Below are 16,943 nucleotides of genomic sequence, written 5' to 3'. Positions count from 1 at the left end.
CTATGAATAAAGCTGCTATGAACATAGTTGAGCAAATGTCCCTGTTGTATTGTGGAGTGTCTTTCTGGTATATCCTCATGAGTGGGATGGCTGGGTCTTGAGGTAGAATTATTCCCAATTTTATGAGAAAGCGCCAGATTGATTTCAAAGTGGTTGTACAAGTTTGTACTCCCACCAACAATGAAGGAATGTTTCCCTTTCTCCACATCCTTTCCAGCATGTGCTGTCACTTGAGATTTTGATCTTAGTCATTTTGATAGGTGTAAGATGGAATCTCAGAGTCATTTTGGTTTGCATTTCCCTGATGACTTGGGACACTGAGCATTTCTTTAAGTGTTTCTCGGCCATTTGATATTCCTCTGTGTACCAACCAAGGACCATGCATGGTATAGACATAGACCCTCTGCTCAGATGCAGTAGATAGATAGCACAGTCTCCATGTGTGTCCCATAATATAGAAAGTATAGATTACTTCTGATATGGACTCTGGTCCCCACATGTTGATCACTTCCCCTTGGTAGACAGCCTTTTAAGGCCACAGAGGAAGAGGATACAGGCAGTTCAGGTGAGACTTGATAGGCTGAGGTCAGATGATAGGGGAGGAGGGCTCCCCCTTTCTTAGGACTAGTGGAGGGTGGGAGGGGGTATGAGTGAAGGAGGGAGGGACTTGGAGGCAATGAGGGAGGGGGCTACAATTTGATATAAAGGCAACAAATCAAAAATTAAAAAAAAAAAAAAAAGAAACCGTACAAAGCAAGTAGACCATCTGATGTTTTCTTTGGCTTATGAAGAAGTTAAACGTTTTGTGACAGGTTTCAGTGACTGTAGGGTAGACTTAAATTAGACTTCTGACTCTCATGCCCCTAATGTTCTGCATGAAGAATGTATTTAGTCAATTAATCCCTCCCCTGAATTTCAATATTATGCAGTACAACTTGTGAACACTGCTTTTTGTTGAATAACAGAGTTCAGTGCTTGAAAACTGATTGAGAGAGACTAGTGTGATACAATAGGATACACCAAGTTCTGTTATTTCTCTGAAAAAGCAAATCTCCATGAGTTAGATCCAATATGCTTAAAGCTATCAGCACCCCCTAAGTTCTAGAAACAGAAATTCTAAGACTATTGATAATAAAAACACAACATGAATATGTATGTAAAGAGAAAGCATTTCTATATTACTCCCCATAATAGAACAGATGATAATTCAGCAAATAAATTTTCAGAAATTGCTGAAAAAGAATAATGCTTTATGCAACCACAAAATGAAGACCTATTAAGAAGTGACTATTTTAGTTCTCAATTCTGTATAGTGCTACAAATCAGCAACTGAAAAAAAGAAGAACTTATTTCTTTCACACACCTGCTAAGAATTTGTGAGAGAGATGATTGCCAGTTCTAACAGTATTATGTATTCCACTTTAATAGAACTTAAGGTTAATACTTGGTTACCTTATTAAAGTCTGAATTTCCCAGACTGCTTTAGACATATATGTGACTTTGTGACTCGAGTCTAGCTCATAAGATTTTATTTTAACTGATGTGAAAAGAAAACAAAAACAAGTAAGAAAACAGAAGAAAATTGTGAACTCATCAAATCTTTTCTTTTTCTGAAAGACAAGAACTTGTGTTAAGGAGCCAACCTGTTGGTTTGGGCATTCTCTCTCTCTCTCTCTCTATCGCTCTCTCTCTCTCTCTCTCTCTCTCTCTCTCTCTCTCTCTCTCTCTCTCTCCCTCTCCATCACACACACACACACACACACACACACACACACACACACACACACACACCAGTTGTTATTATTTGTGTATGTTAATGAAATTCCTGTATCAGGAAATCAGCATCTTGGAGAACTGGATGAAAATGTGAACTCATTAAGTAGCCGAGATTTGAAGAGCAAATAAAAAGTCAAGAATAATGAGAAAGCAGTAGGAAGAAAAAGAACACGTGAGAATGGCACACTTAAATCACTAGAGTCTCAGACTAAGTACTTACTCTTTTCAATTCCAGCACACATACCCCAAATAGGTAAAGGTTAAATAGAAGGCTCTTCCACAGCATGCATATTTCCCGTTTTTGGAAGTGACAGCCTAAATGAAAGTCTATTGTAGTCAGGATACCTGGCTCAAGATTCTAACACCAGATTGTAAAAGTGAATGCATTTGAGCATTAGCAGCAAGTGTTTCTATCCAATCCTCTAACATCTTTACTCCAAAACTGATTTAGTCTTTTATTAGGAAACAGAGGGGCAGAGGGTTAGTGCCACTATTTTTATATATTCACAGTGGGACTAGAGTTTTGTGTGCTCCTCTTAAGACAATAACATCTTCAGAGAGAGAGTCAGATGGATCCCAGGCAATGCTTGGGGAGTTTAGAGAGAAATTTTCTATCTCTATTTCAAAGATAGGGAAGTAAAATCTTAGAAATGTTATTTAAGGTGAAACTATATGCATAAAAGAAAAAAACTAATTAAGAAGCCTGTGAAGGTGTGGCATTAAGAAGTTAGGAAGCAGTCTGCAAAGAGAAAAGCAAGAACGAGCTGGGGGCATTCTGCAAGTGTGGGTCTTTTTGAATTTGAGAACAGAATCCACGTTGCAGCACGAACAGTGCCAAGTGTATAGAGTTCTGTTTTAAAGTACCCTTTCAACTCCTTGAAACTCATGGAGTCTCAGACTTAGCTGGGAGCTACTGGCAGTTGGTGTTTGCTGCGGGAGCCAGTTTTCCTCACGGATGTGGCTCTAGAAAGGCTGCTCATGCTCCTGTAGATGTTCCTCTTCCCATTAACACCTGGCAGTACTTAAATGCATGCCGTGGGCTTCGAGAAAGAGCACGCGGAATTGAGGTGGAAAGTGACAGATAGGGAAGAGATAGGATGTGAGGGGGATAGCACGTGGATCTGACTAAAACACACTGTATACATGCATGAACTCCTCAGACAATTAAAAAGAAAACAGAAAAAATTGTGGAATACAGGCTTTTGAAGTAAGACCTAACGATTCTTTGCATTTCTCATTGTCTGTTGTTATGTCCCCCTTTTCATTTCTGATTTTGTTAATTTGGGTACTGTCTCTCTGCCTTTTAGCTAGTTTGGCTAAGGATTTGTCTGTCTTGTTTATTTTCTCAGAAGACAAGCTCTTTGTTTTGTTGATTCTTTGTATTGTTCTCTTTGTTTCTAATATACTGATTTCATCCTTAAGTTTGATTATTTCCTGTCATTTACTCCTCTTTGGTGTGTTTGATTCTTCTTCTTTTTTCTCTAAAGCTTTCAGATGAGCTGTTAAGTCGCTAGTGTGAGATCTCTCAAATTTCTTTATGAAGGCATTTAGTGCTATGAAATTTCTCCTTAGGACTGCTTTTATGGTGGCCCATAAGTTTGGGTATGTTGTGCCTTCATTTTCACTGAATTTTAGGAAGTCTTTAATTTCTTTCTTTCTTTCTTTCTTTCTTTCTTTCTTTCTTTCTTTCTTTCTTTCTTTCTTTCTTTCTTTCTTCCCTGACCCAGTGGTCATAGACCAGGGAGTTGTTAAGTTTCCATGAGTGTGTAGGCTTTTTGTTGCTTCCATTGTTGTTGAGGTCTAGCTTTAATCCAGGGTGATCTGATAAAGAACAATGTGTTAATTCAATTTTCTTGTATCAGTTGATGTTTCCTTTGTGACCAACTATATGGTTGATTTTGGAGAAGGTTCCATGCAGTGCTAACAAGAAAATATATTCTTTTGTGTTTGAGTGAAAAGTTCTGCAGATAGCTATTTGATTCATGACATCTGTTAGTTTCATTATTTCTCAATTTAGTTTCTTTCTTGATGATCTGTCCATTGGTGAGAATGGGGTTGTTGAACTCTCCCACTATAAATATGTGGGGATCAATGTGTGATTTAAGATTTAATAATGTTTCATTTACAAATGTGGATGACCTTATATTTGGGGCACAGATGTTCAGGATTGAGATGTTCTCTTCATGTATTTTTTCTTAAATCTCATTTAGAAGGGGAAAGAGAATTGACTGAAGTAGAGGTTGAAGAGAGGAAATAAGGTAATAGAAGGAGGACAGAGGGAAATAAGAGTTGAGATCAGACCTATGGAGAACAGGGCAGAGGACAAAAGGCCTGCAGAGAAAAGGAAAACTGTGGGTGGAGGCATCTCTGTGACAAGCTGGGCACCTAAGTCAGAATAGGTCTTTGGGAGGAGATGAAGGGGACTGTAGCTGAGACTCCTAGTAGCTTTGGTCCATGGAGACTGAAGAGGACACCTTTTAATTAGACAAGACTCCTAGTGGAGGAGGAGAACACCAACCCTTCCACAAAAACTTTGATCCAAAACGCACTCTGCCTATATGACATGCATGGATAAAGATAGAATAAATAGAGCAGAGATTGAGGGAATGTTCAACCATTGCCTGGTACAACCCAAGACCCACCCCATGGAAGAGAGCCAGCCCCTGACACTATTAATGGTACTTTGCTATGCTTGCAGACAGGAGCCTATTAGAGTTTTCCTGCAAGGGGTTCCACCTAGCAGTGGTTCGAAACAGATGCTAAGACTCAGCCAAATATTGGGTGAAGCAAAGGTAGTCTAGTGGAAATGTGAGGGGAAGGATAAAAGCACTTAAAAGTGACAAGAGCTCCACAAGAAGACCAACAGAGACAACTAACCAGGGACCAGAGGGGCCTGTGGAGTCTGGAGCATCAACCAAGAACTGTGCATGGTCTGGACCTAGGTCCTCTGCATAGATGTAATCGAAGGATAGCTCAGGCTTCATATGGGTTCTCTAGTAAGGAGAGTGGAGGGAGGGCAGGACTGAGAGGAGAGATGGGAGGGGCTTCAACCAGGATGTAAAGTGAATAAATAAATTAATTAATATAAGAAAGCAAAAAAAAAAAAAAATGGGGCTGGAGAGATGCCTCAGAGGTTAAGAGCACTGGATGTTCTGCCAAAGGTCCTGAGTTCAATTCCCTACAACCACATGGTGGCTCACAACCATCTATACTGAGATCCGATGCCCTCTTCTGGCTTGCAAGCACATGTATGAACAGAATACTGTGGAAATAATAAATAAATAAATCTTTAAAAAAAGAAAGAAAGAAAAAAAAGATAAAAGAGGAAATTTAGGAACTGATACATACTCATCAAGTCTTCTTTTTCTTAATGACTTCAGCAGACTATGAAGCACACAGAATAAGCCTTTATCACATAACACAAATGGTTTGAGTTCTTTATGGGAGAGAAGGGAGAATATGGGAGCATTGCTTTCTCTAATATAACTGACCAGAAAAACACGGAAAATATATAACCACATCACTTAAAGGGCAGTTTGTTACATAGAAAAAAGTTTATCTTTATGAAACACCTCTGTACCTGGGTGTTAATATCATTATTTTAAAATTTTAGCTGGGGGCTGGTGAAATATTTTTATTATGTCACAGTGAAATTATGAACAAACATTAGAAGTTGTCATTGTAAGGCACATTTCTTTTTCAGGCATATTTGTGTCTCCTCTCTCCTTTTTCTTTCTTATTGTATATGAGGAAGGCTGTTCACCTTACCCACCTTATTATTTAGAGGAAAAAGGACAATGTACAACATCTAAGGGTACAGCCTCCATTATCCCCTCCTCATACCTCTGGGCAGTCCTGGGATAGCATAAAACCTGTAGAGGTCTATCCTCAGCTATAGTAGCTCTAATCAGAGCTTCTTAATAGTCTGCTCAGCCTCAAACATACTGATTAGTTCATCTGATCCACTGATGAAATTAGCACCGTCACAACCCAATGACCCCTCAATCCAGCCACCAGCTAGGGACCAAGCCTTTATCACAAGAGCCTTTGCCAGAAGTGTTTCCTATCCAAACCGTAATATGCTGTTTGGATTGTTCTCTGAAGCTACACACGTCCTTCAGGACTAGACCCAATCATCAACTCTTGGCCCAGTTTGGTTTCTCCCTTTCCAGGCTCCTTCTCTGTCCTTGGGATGATAATAATGATACTGAACACCATCATCACTCTTCAGTTCAAGTGATCCATCAGTTTAACCTTACGTCTTCCAAGAACTGTTCTTGAGATACTGCCCCTCTGAGCCAGGGCTTGAAGTCAGTTTTTACAAATCGCTGTGATGGGTTACTTGCTAAGGTAGGGGAACTTTGACAGCTGTGACAGAATGCTTCTGAGGATAAAATGCAGAGGGGAAATAGCCGCAACCATTCTTTAAAAGAGAATCAATGTTTGTCAGAGGCCTCACCATCTTGTATCAACACTGGTTCAGTGGCTAGAACTAAGTTAGCTTGTGATAAATCCCTCTCCTAGGACCCCTCTGCTCCAAAAATAAGTTAAGAGTAACATAAGAACAGCAGTTCTGATGTGCTGTGTTAATCAACACCAGAAATATCATTCTGGGACTGCTATTCTCTTCACCTCTAGGGATCATTTAACTGAAATTTCTTGTTAGCTTAGAATTACAATACACAAAACGTAAGAAAATATTTGTTAAAGTGAGTTGCTCAACAAGGTACAATTGCAGGTTTATAGCTATTAAATGATTTCTGTAAGTTTTCTCTGTGGCATATTAAGAAACGCCAACCAACAAATGCTATGAATGCTATTCCTTTCTTGGATGGTTCCCCTCATAGTACTTAGCTCTTATGAACTTTGAAACTGATATATTGGGGGCTTTGCTAATGTCTATGCTAAAAATCTGCTAATAAACATAGAAGAACCATTTGTGATCATAGAAGATAGACACAGCAAAATAGATTTCAGGATGAGTTCCAGAAACACCAGGGAATGGCTCTATTGTTACTCATGGAAAATTTAGAAGGAAAATGAATTCAGAAGTTAGTTTTCCTCCAATCTTTTGCATTAATATAAAAGGACAATTAAATCATGACTTGGGACTCATTAGACAAAATTTCCTTGACATATACAACGTAGATTTTTTTTTTTTCACAGCCTTACCTGCTGCCTCACATCTTAAGTCTCATAGCAGGCTCACTAGAATCAGTTACCTGCCACAAAACATCAGTTACACTACAGTGTATAGACCTCTTTCAAGTGGAAGGAAGATAGAGTTCATCTGTGAAGATAGCTAAAATTCAGATTCTTGCCAGCAATTCTGGGGTGGAGCAGACAATACACTGTGTCTTATTAAAAGAAAGAGTTGAGCTGTGTGACCCACTTTGAGTAATGTTCTAGCTTGTATTTTGCACTCACCCAAAGACCTATGTGTTAAAGGCTTGGTCCTGAGCCTATGGTGCCATTAGGAAGTGGTGGAGCCTTTCGGGTTGGGTCTGGTAGAAGGAGACTAATTACTAAAATATGTCCTTCAGGGGGTCATTAAATGCCTGGCCCCTTTCTCCCTGCTATTGCGTCATGGTTACTATGATGTAATCAGGTTGCTTCAGCTCACACTTTCTGCCCTGACATCTGTCTTATCCACAGGCCTCAAAATTGATGGCATTAAAGTGACCGTAGACTGAAACCTCCAAAACTGTGAGCTTACATAAAAAGTTCCCTTTTAAAAGTTATTTTAGGCACTTTTTAAACAGCGTCAAAAAGTGGACACAAATAGCATTGCAACAGTTCTCTGTAGACACTTAGTGAGTTCTGCATACAATTAGAAAAGTAAGAGATTGATAGAGGAAAAAAAAAAAAAAAAAAAAAAAAGGAATGGGTTTTCTCCCATCCTTAGAAAAGGTGAAATTCTTGATGGCTGAGAACTCTTGATGGCGAGGTAGTATGGGAGGGATAGGGGCGTGAATGAAGTTCAGAATAAATCTAGCTTGAGTTCCCTCCTGTTGAGTGGGCCTCAACTTTAAATAGGCAGCTCCTGTTGTCACATCTTTATGCATACCTCAGCATGGTGGCAGCAGTCAAGGGTCATAGGGGTTGCAGCTAGGCAGGTCCATTAGGTTAACTCCCTTCCTTGTCAGCTTACATAGTATTTTATGGAATGACGAAAGCTAGACATCAGGAAAGAAGGCCAGATGTGCCCCATGTGCTAAGTGTAGAGTCTTCAGTAACAGGGGTCTACTTTCAACCCATGAGAAGCAACCAGGAGCTATCTCAATCATCTATATTGTTTTGGGAGTCACCTGGGCTACTCTGACCAATCCTTTGAAAGAAGGTTTCTTATATCTGGTACTAGAGTTTTTGTTAGTCTATGGTTCTTGTGGGGAACATTCTCAGCCCAAGCAGTTTAACTTCCTTTAAGATAGGTACATACCACGGATAAATACATATGCAGTATATGCTTTTAGGATGAAAAGTACTATGGTTCATTGGGTCTTTGTTAAACTATCTTATCATTTATCTCTCTTCTCTCTGCAGTGGTACTGGAAACCTAGCCAGTGTCCTGGCACCAGTGATGTCATAGACCATACTAAAACTCTATTATCATTGCTTTGAGGTCTCAGCATAATTCTTGCTACAGTCTAAATCTTATCCTTATTCCCACAGATAAGACGTTTCTATCACAGAAAGTCACCACTCCACACACTGCAGAGATCAGCAGATCATAGGCATCCAAGTCCCAGTGGATGCAGCTACATCATAGCTCCCACACCCATGACTTAGGGAACAGAAAGAAGATAATAATCTGGGATTCTGCTGTGAAGCAGCATCTTCTAGAGATGTCTGCACACACAAGTTTGGAATAATAGAAATATCAGTGGACATGTTAACATGAAAGAGGGAAAATTGTACAGGGTCCTACTCTTAGTAAAAAAAAAAAAAAAATACAGGCAACTACTGACTGTTTAGAGATGGCGAATTAGCCTCAGTCAAGGATTGGTTGTTCAATGGTGGTCAGCCTTGAAACCATATATATACAAACAACAAAAATGGGCTTCACAGGTTCTGCATGTATGCATGTATATATGTGTCTGTGTGTGTATATGTAACAAATATAAGTAAAGAAAAAGAGGCCATCAACTTGGGATTGGGGGGCAAAGGATGGAAGGAGAACTAAAAATAAATCTGGATTAAGACTGGAAATTTAGTAGCTTGGGTTGTAATATCTCCTTCATCCTTAGTGGGGGGTTCTGTGACCTTAAATCAGTTATATATGTTCCTGGGACCCAGTCTCAACTGTAAAGAATATTTAAATGTGTGAAGGCTAGCATCAAAAGAAATATGTGCATAAACTGTATTCATTCTGTGTAATTAAAAAAAAACCTAGGTTTAATCTTAGAAGTGCTTTTCTGCTTGTGGCACAGAATGGTGTACATGAGGTTTCCTTTATGAAGGTTCTCTGAGAGTCCTCAGATTTCCTCTTGTAGGACCACATTTTAAAACCTCAGGCCGCATTGCACTGTGACACATACCGTGTATGCCCCTCCTTTTTAAAAATATATTTTATTAATTTATTCATATTACATCTTAATTGTTATCTCACCCCTTGTATCCTCCCATTCCTCCCTCCCTCCCATTTTCCCCCTACACCCCTCCCCTATGACTGTGACTAAGGGGAACTCCTCCCCCTGTATATGCTCACAGGGTATCAAGTCTCTTCTTGGTAGCCTGCCCCTCCTTCTTGTCCCTTGACATGAGGACTGCATGATTCCTTGTTAGCTGTGAGACGAGAGAATGTGGCAGAGCCGATTCCCCATTTCTGACAGTCAGTCTTTGAGGGATTGTGAAGGAGACAAGAGCATGTCAGACATTCCTTAGAAGGAACAAACAAGCATGAATGTGCTATGAAATCAGTTTTGACATATCTTGAACAAGTCTCTACAGCTGGGCAAATGAAATGACAGCCACCAGGAGGCTGGGCAGAGACACAGCAGTCCCACTCTCGCTGCTCCTTTCTTTCCTCTGCTGAGCTGAAGTGCTCCTTCCAAGGAGTCTCTGATGCTTGCCTAAGTGGAAGGGCTCAGGCACTCCAAAACACACACCCTCCACCAGCCTCCTGCTTCTAAATAAGAGGCAATTACAACCCCATTTTCCTGGGTAGTGTCAGTCATAAAGGCAAAGGCGCCTTTGGAGATGGGTTGGAGTATGTCAGTCAGTCAAAGAGTAAATTCTACCATTGAAAAGTGGTGTGTTCCTGCGTGCAGTGCCAGCAGGCAGCTCCTGGCTGTAGACTCTTTTGCAGGGATAAAAGGCTTCCGAGCAGAGTTCTAGCAGTACTAAATATTGCATGCATGCGCTTCAACAAAAAGTAGGCATGGGAGGCTTGCTTGAGGATGTGTTATCAGTTTGCTAGTTTACCAGTTACAATTTTTCATTAGCTTGCTCTTCCTTGCCCCCATTTCCACCCACGTTAGAACCTTGAGTTTTCAAACATGTCTTAGAAGTTGTATTTCTTTTGGAATCTTTGTATTGGAATTTGTGGACTCAGCCTTACGACTTCTGTGAGAGGTCTCTCTCGACTAGGACAGATAATAGAGGCTGCTTTAATTTTAGGATAGCAGTTTCAGTGAAAACAAGTTGGATCCAGTACTTGTGGTGTGTATCCAAGAAATAAATATCTGAAAAAAAATGAGTATTTATTATCTCATAGTAACTGTGGGTGCAGTTCAGACATGCTGCGGAGATGCCATTGCCCCATGGTGTATGGTCTGTACTAGAACACTGAAGGCTGAGCATAGCAGTAGCTAAGGGATTCATTGCCTCACATGTCCTGTGAAGGCACACCAGCTGGCCCTAATAAGAACATGGGGGGGCGGGGATAGGCATGTCTGCATTGCTATAGTCTTCATGGAAGAATACAATCTGTCAAATGCAGTTGAGAAATGTTTATGAGTATAAGTGTAAAGCATAGTGTCTGTTCTTTATAGTTATAACTTGAAAATGATGGGCATTGTTCAGGTGTTCAATCTATTATACCTATGTAATGCTTTGAAATATTTCAGGTTCCTTTATATTTAACAATTGTTTTGTGCCTCTTAAACTTGTCTAAGTCAGTAATTGTAACATCTAGCTGATAAAATGAAGAAAGTGGCATTTGGAGAAATGTGGTATCCTTAAATTCCCTAATGTTTAATGACTTATTTTAACTGTCATGTGTGTCATTTCATACCTGTCACTAGATTGAATCTACAATTCTGCTCTTACAATATTTTATTCTCTTATCTTTGACTGCCTAACGTACTAATATTCTATGAAAGTCTTTATATAGTTTTCATTTGTTAATTTTCATTGTAATTTTGATACTTATTAATAAATGCATTTATAGGCCATATTCTTATGTATATTTTTATTAATGTGATGACTTTTTTGTTCCTCATGCCACTTAATATCAGTTTTGTCTGTATGCTAGATATGAATATAACACCACAACTCTGCCTACAAATGTCTACTCTTTTAAAAAAATATTTTATTAATTTATTCATATTACATCACAATTGTTATCCCACTCCTTGTATCCTCCCATTCCTCCCTCCCTCCCATTTTCCCCTTACTCCCCTCCCCCCTGACTGTGACTGAGGGGAATTTCCTCCCCCTGTATATGCTCATAGGGTTTCAAGTCTCTTCTTGGTAGCCTGCTGTCCTTCCTCTGAGTGCCACCAGGCCTCTCCATCCAGGGGATGTGGTCAAATATGGGGGACCGGAATTCATGTGAAAGTCAGACCCCACTCTCCACTCAACTGTGGAGAATGTCCTGTCCATTGGCTAGATCTACTCTTTTATGATACATCCTACTGGCTCTATTTTTGATGTTGATTGTCTGATTAGTTAATGCAGTCTTTATGCTTACCACTTCAATCCAATCTCCATCATTTATCTCCTAGATACCATTAAGAGACTCAACTCCCTGCTCCCATATCTGCACAACTAATGACAACCAGTGAGACTCACAGCCAAACAGGGCGAAGCATAGAGAATCTAGTGGAAAAGTGGTTGGGAGGAGGATAAAGTGACCTAGAGCTCCACAAGAAGACCAACAGAGAAAACTAACCAGGACCCAATGGAGCCTGTGGGGTTTGGAGCACCAACCAAGAACCATGCATTGATTGGACCTAGGTCCTCTACATAGATGTAGCCTAAGGGCAGCTCAGGCTTCATGTGGGTCCATTAGTAAGGGGAGTAGGGGCTGTCTCTGATACAGACTCTGTTGCTTAATTTTTGGTCACTTACCCCTGACTGGACTGTCTTGCCAGGCCACAGGGGAAGAGGAGGAACTCAGTCCTGATGTGACTTGCTGAGCTGGATGGGTGGGTAGGGGCCTCCCCTTTTCTGAGGAATAGGGGTGAATGTAAGGAAGGGTGGGGCTGAGGGAAGAGGAGGGAGGGCACTATGACTGAGATGTAAAGTGAACAAATAAATTAATTAACTAGGAAAAAAGAATGCTCATGGCATCACTGTAAAAAAAAAAAAAAAAGACTACCAGTCTGACTCTGAAGTATCTCCATTCAAGCCTCTATCTGCAGTCTGCTCTCTCTCTCTCTTTCTCTTAATGTTTTATTTTTCTTTAATATGTTATTTTTATTAATTATTGAGTAATTAATACATATATACAATGTGTTTTGTCTTTTTTCATGCCTCACTCAATGTCTTTCTTCTTAAAACCCACTAGTTTCAATTTGTGCTGGACATTTTACACACACACACACACACACACACACACACACACGACTATATGGGGCTGTCAACTGGAGCTCAGTCAGCCTAGCACAGCCATACACATAAAGCAAACTGATTCACCCTCCCCTAGAAGTCATCAGTTGTCATAAAACTCACCAGATATGGCTTCTTGTACAAATTTACAGTACCATTCATCTGTTTCCTTTTGTGGAGTCAGCCTTAAATCCAACCTGTAGTAACTTCCCTATAACATACTTTTGTGTCACTTTTGCACTCATAGGCATATCTTTTCAAGTGGAAAATTATTGTAGCTTGTAGGGGCTCACAGATGGATAAGCCTTTTGATAATTTTCCCCCGTAGAAGCCCACATAACACCTCCCAGGAGTATGAAGACTAATGGGAAGGAAGAAAACATCCCAGTCAATATCAACGTGATTTCTCTGTGTCTTGTTACAAAAGGGTGTAGAGTCTTTAGCAATAAGGTCTTTCCATTAAGTTCTCATAAGAAATGAAGAGTATTGACGACAATAACTTGTGTCATTTTTGGGAATCTTGGGGATATCCCCTGACTAACAATTTGAGGTATTACACACCAGGCACAGGGATTGTTACTTGGCAACCCTTGACTTCTGAAAGAGGCATTATCTCCTGTGTAACAATGTCAACTAAGCATCTAGACACATATATTTAAGTATGTATATATGTGTATTTGTAGGTTATAAAGGTAGTAGGCTTCCATATGGTTTTTGAAGTTGTTTAGTTTTTTTAAATAGCTAAATAAGATTCCATTGTGTAGAGGTACATACATTTCCTAGTATAGTTTCTCTGCTGGTATTTTGTTCATACACACACACACACACACACACACACACACACACACACACACACATATATATGCTGTTGTAGATTGTATCTCTAAAGTGAATTTCATCCCTCTCTCTACCCATTGTTAACCAACGCCACATAATCTAAGGTTCATCATGAAATCACTTGATGGCTACATGTCACTTCTTCTATTATTTCAACTAGGATAAGAGTGTTAACCATACAAAAACAGAGATTGGGGGCTTAGTTTATGTTCACACATGGACCATGCTGCTAGGAAGACAATTCTTACCTCACACCCAATCAGAATATCTGTACATCTTTTGACCTTGGGTTTGTCACAATTTTCTATGTCTTTGGGTAATAAAAGAAAGAAGAAGGAAGAACATTGTGTGCATGTCTCTCGGGGCTGATCCTGGAAAGGATGTGTCTTCCTTTGGGCTATATTTCAATGGTTGGAACTCAGGTTGCAGCTACTCCTGTGCAACAAGTAATCTGAGAAATGCAAGCTTGATTATGACCAATAAGAGAAGGGAACACAAAAATAAGATTTACTTTAGAAGACTGTGTAATATAGGTTCCTGCTCACATGGGATGCTATGCCTTCATACTGTGCAGAAATTAATTATTCTCACTTCCACTTTTTATGACTTCTATTTTTAGCCTTGAATCAAATATTCACCACAATCCTTCTTGCATTGGGGAAAGTTGTGTCTTTGCTTCTCATTCTTTCTATGTAGTGAGCCACATGAGGTTAGGGAATTGTGGGTTCTTGCTCTTTTAGGACCTACAGGTGCCAGCAAGACTTTCCTACTTTATTTAGAGCAATCAATGCTTGCTTGAATACAAAGTAGAGAAAGTCTGTAATTTGGAATTGTCAAAACATTTCCATTTTAATCACATGATCTTCCTGTTGTCTTCTTCTGGAAATAGAACCAAAGAGCTGGTTAAATGTCGGAAGTGGAACTTGAACACATATGTTCTGCTTGTAGCTGGGTTGGATTTTTGCCCCAGTTTTCACCATGTAGATTATTATTCAGTAGAGATAAAATAGAGGACAGTGTATGCTCAAAACCAAACAAAATTATTGGTGACGTCTCTGTTGGGGTTTTCTACAGGATTTTTGGGTTACTATTCAATTATGCTGATTTTATGCCTTGAAGGTATATATATTTTTTTCAGGTCCTTTGACTTTTTTTTTTTTATTAATTTATTCTTGTTACATCTCAATGTTTATCCCATCCCTTGTATCCTCCCATTCCTCCCCCCCCCCATTTTCCCATTATTCCCCTCCCCTATGACTGTTCCTGAGGGGGATTACCTCCCCCTATATATTCTCACAGGGTATCAAGTCTCTTCTTGGCTACCTGCTGTCCTTCCTCTGAGTGCCACCAGGTCTCCCCCTCCAGGGGACATGGTCAAATGTGAGGCACCAGAGTACGTGAGAAAGTCATATCCCACTCTCCACTCAACTGTGGAGAATGTTCTGACCATTGGCTAGATCTGGGTAGGGGCTTAAAGTTTACTGCCTGTATTGTCCTTGGCTGGTGCCTTAGTTTGAGCGGGACCCCTGGGCCCAAATCTGCCTATCATATTGTTCTACTTATAGATTTCTAGGACCCTCTGTATCCTTTTATTTTGCTATTCTCCCATGCGTCTCTCATTTAGAGTCCCAATAGGATGCCTTCCCCTCTGTCCCAGTTTCCTGGTAAGTGAAGGCTTTCGTGGGACATGCCCCTTGGGCTAGTATGCAGATATAAGTGAGTATATACCATTTGATTCTTTCTGCTTCTGGCTTAACCCACTCATTATGATCATTTCTAGCTCAGTCCATTTATCCACAGATTTCGGGAATTCCTTGTTTTTAATAGCTGAGTAGTATTCCATAGTGTATATGTACCACAGTTTCTTTATCCACTCTTCTACTGAGGGACACTTAGGCTGTTTCCATGTTCTGGCTATTATGAATAAGGCTGCTATGAACACGGTTAAGCAAATTTTCTTGTTGTGTGCTGGAGCATCTTCTGGGTATATTCCAAGGAGTGGAATAGCTGGGTCTTGAGGAAGCCCTATTCCCATTTTTCTGAGATAGCACCAGATAGATTTCCAAAGTGGCTGTACTAGTTTGCATTCCCACCAGCAATGAAGGAGTGTTCCTCTCTCCCCACATCCTCGCCAGCATGTGGTGTCACTTGAGTTTTGATCTTAGCCATTCTGATGGGTGTAAGATGGAATCTCAGAGTTGTTTGATTTGCATTTCCCTGATGACTAAGGAGGTTGAGCATTTCTTTAAGTGTTTCTCAGCCATTTGATACTCCTCTGTTGAGAATTCTCTGTTTAGTTCCAAGCCCCATTTCTCAATTGGGTTATTTGGTTTGGTGGTGTTTAATTTCTTGAGTTCTTTATATATTTTGGATATTAGACCTTTGTCAGATGTAGGGTTGGTGAAGATTTTTTCCCAGTCTGTAGGCTGTCGCTTTGTTCTCTTGACAGTGTCTCCTGCCTTACAGAAGCTTCTCAGCCTCATGAGGTCCCATTTATTAATGGTTGACATTAAGGCTTGGGCCGTTGGTGTTCTGTTCAGGAAGTTGTCTCCTGTGCCGATATGTTCCAGGCTCTTTCCCACTTTTTCCTCTAAGTGGCTTAGTGTCTCTGGCTTTATGTTGAGGTCTTTAATCCACTTGGATTTGAGTTTTGTGCAAGGTGACAAATATGGGTCCAGTTTCATTTTTTTACACATAGACCTCCAGTTAGACCAGCACCATTTGTTGAAGATGCTATCCTTTTTCCATTGAATGGATTTGGCTTCTTTGTCAAAAATCAAGTGACCATATGTGTGTGGATTCATATCTGGGTCTTCGATTCGATTCCACTGATCAACCAGCCTGTTGCTGTGCCAGTACCATGCTGCTTTAATTACTATTGCTTTATTGTACAGTTTGAAATCAGGTATGGAGATTCCTCCGGAGCACCTTTTATTGTACAAGATTGTTTTAGCTATTCTGGGTTTTTTGTTTTTCCATATGAAGTTCAGAATTGAACTTTCAATGTCTTTAAAAAACTGTGTAGGTATTTTGATAGGGATTGCATTGAATCTGTAGATTGCTTTTGGTAGGATGGCCATTTTTACTATGTTAATTCTCCCGATCCATGAGCAAGGAAGATCATGCCATCTTCTCAGGTCATCTTCAATCTCTTTCTTCAGAGTTTTGAAATTTTTTCATACAAGTCCTTCACTTGCTTAGTTAGGGTAACTCCTAGATATTTTATATTGCTTGTAAAAATATGGAACGCTTCACGAATTTGCATGTCATCCTTGCGCAGGGGCCATGCTAATCTTCTCTGTATCGTTCCAATTTTAGTATATGTGCTGCCGAAGCGAGCACTTGAAGGTATATTTTTGAAGATCATTTTTCACTTTGGATTATTGACAAATAGGAAAGTCAAACCTTCAAAATACAAATGGTAGAGTGATGTCTTAGAAGAAAACCAAAACAAGTTGTGTATATCAGACCACAACTAATTTATAATATTTCTGCTTGATACAAACATTATAATAAATTACTAAAATTATTTCCTTATCTGGTAATTGGAATACAGT

The 16,943-nt window shown here is 39.8% G+C and overlaps 1 non-coding gene across 1 annotated transcript; it reads right to left on the bottom strand.

The window, feature by feature from the left end:
- Positions 1 to 16,621: 16,621 nt before the first annotated feature.
- Positions 16,622 to 16,728, bottom strand: LOC127208090 (U6 spliceosomal RNA). The gene has a single exon (XR_007833060.1). It is a non-coding gene; the product is annotated as a U6 spliceosomal RNA (small nuclear RNA).
- Between the last annotated feature and the right edge of the window lie 215 nt (positions 16,729 to 16,943).

This window comes from Acomys russatus, chromosome 2, assembly GCF_903995435.1.
Source record: "Acomys russatus chromosome 2, mAcoRus1.1, whole genome shotgun sequence".
Taxonomy (NCBI): domain Eukaryota; kingdom Metazoa; phylum Chordata; class Mammalia; order Rodentia; family Muridae; genus Acomys; species Acomys russatus.
This window is presented reverse-complemented; position numbering and strand designations above follow the sequence as displayed.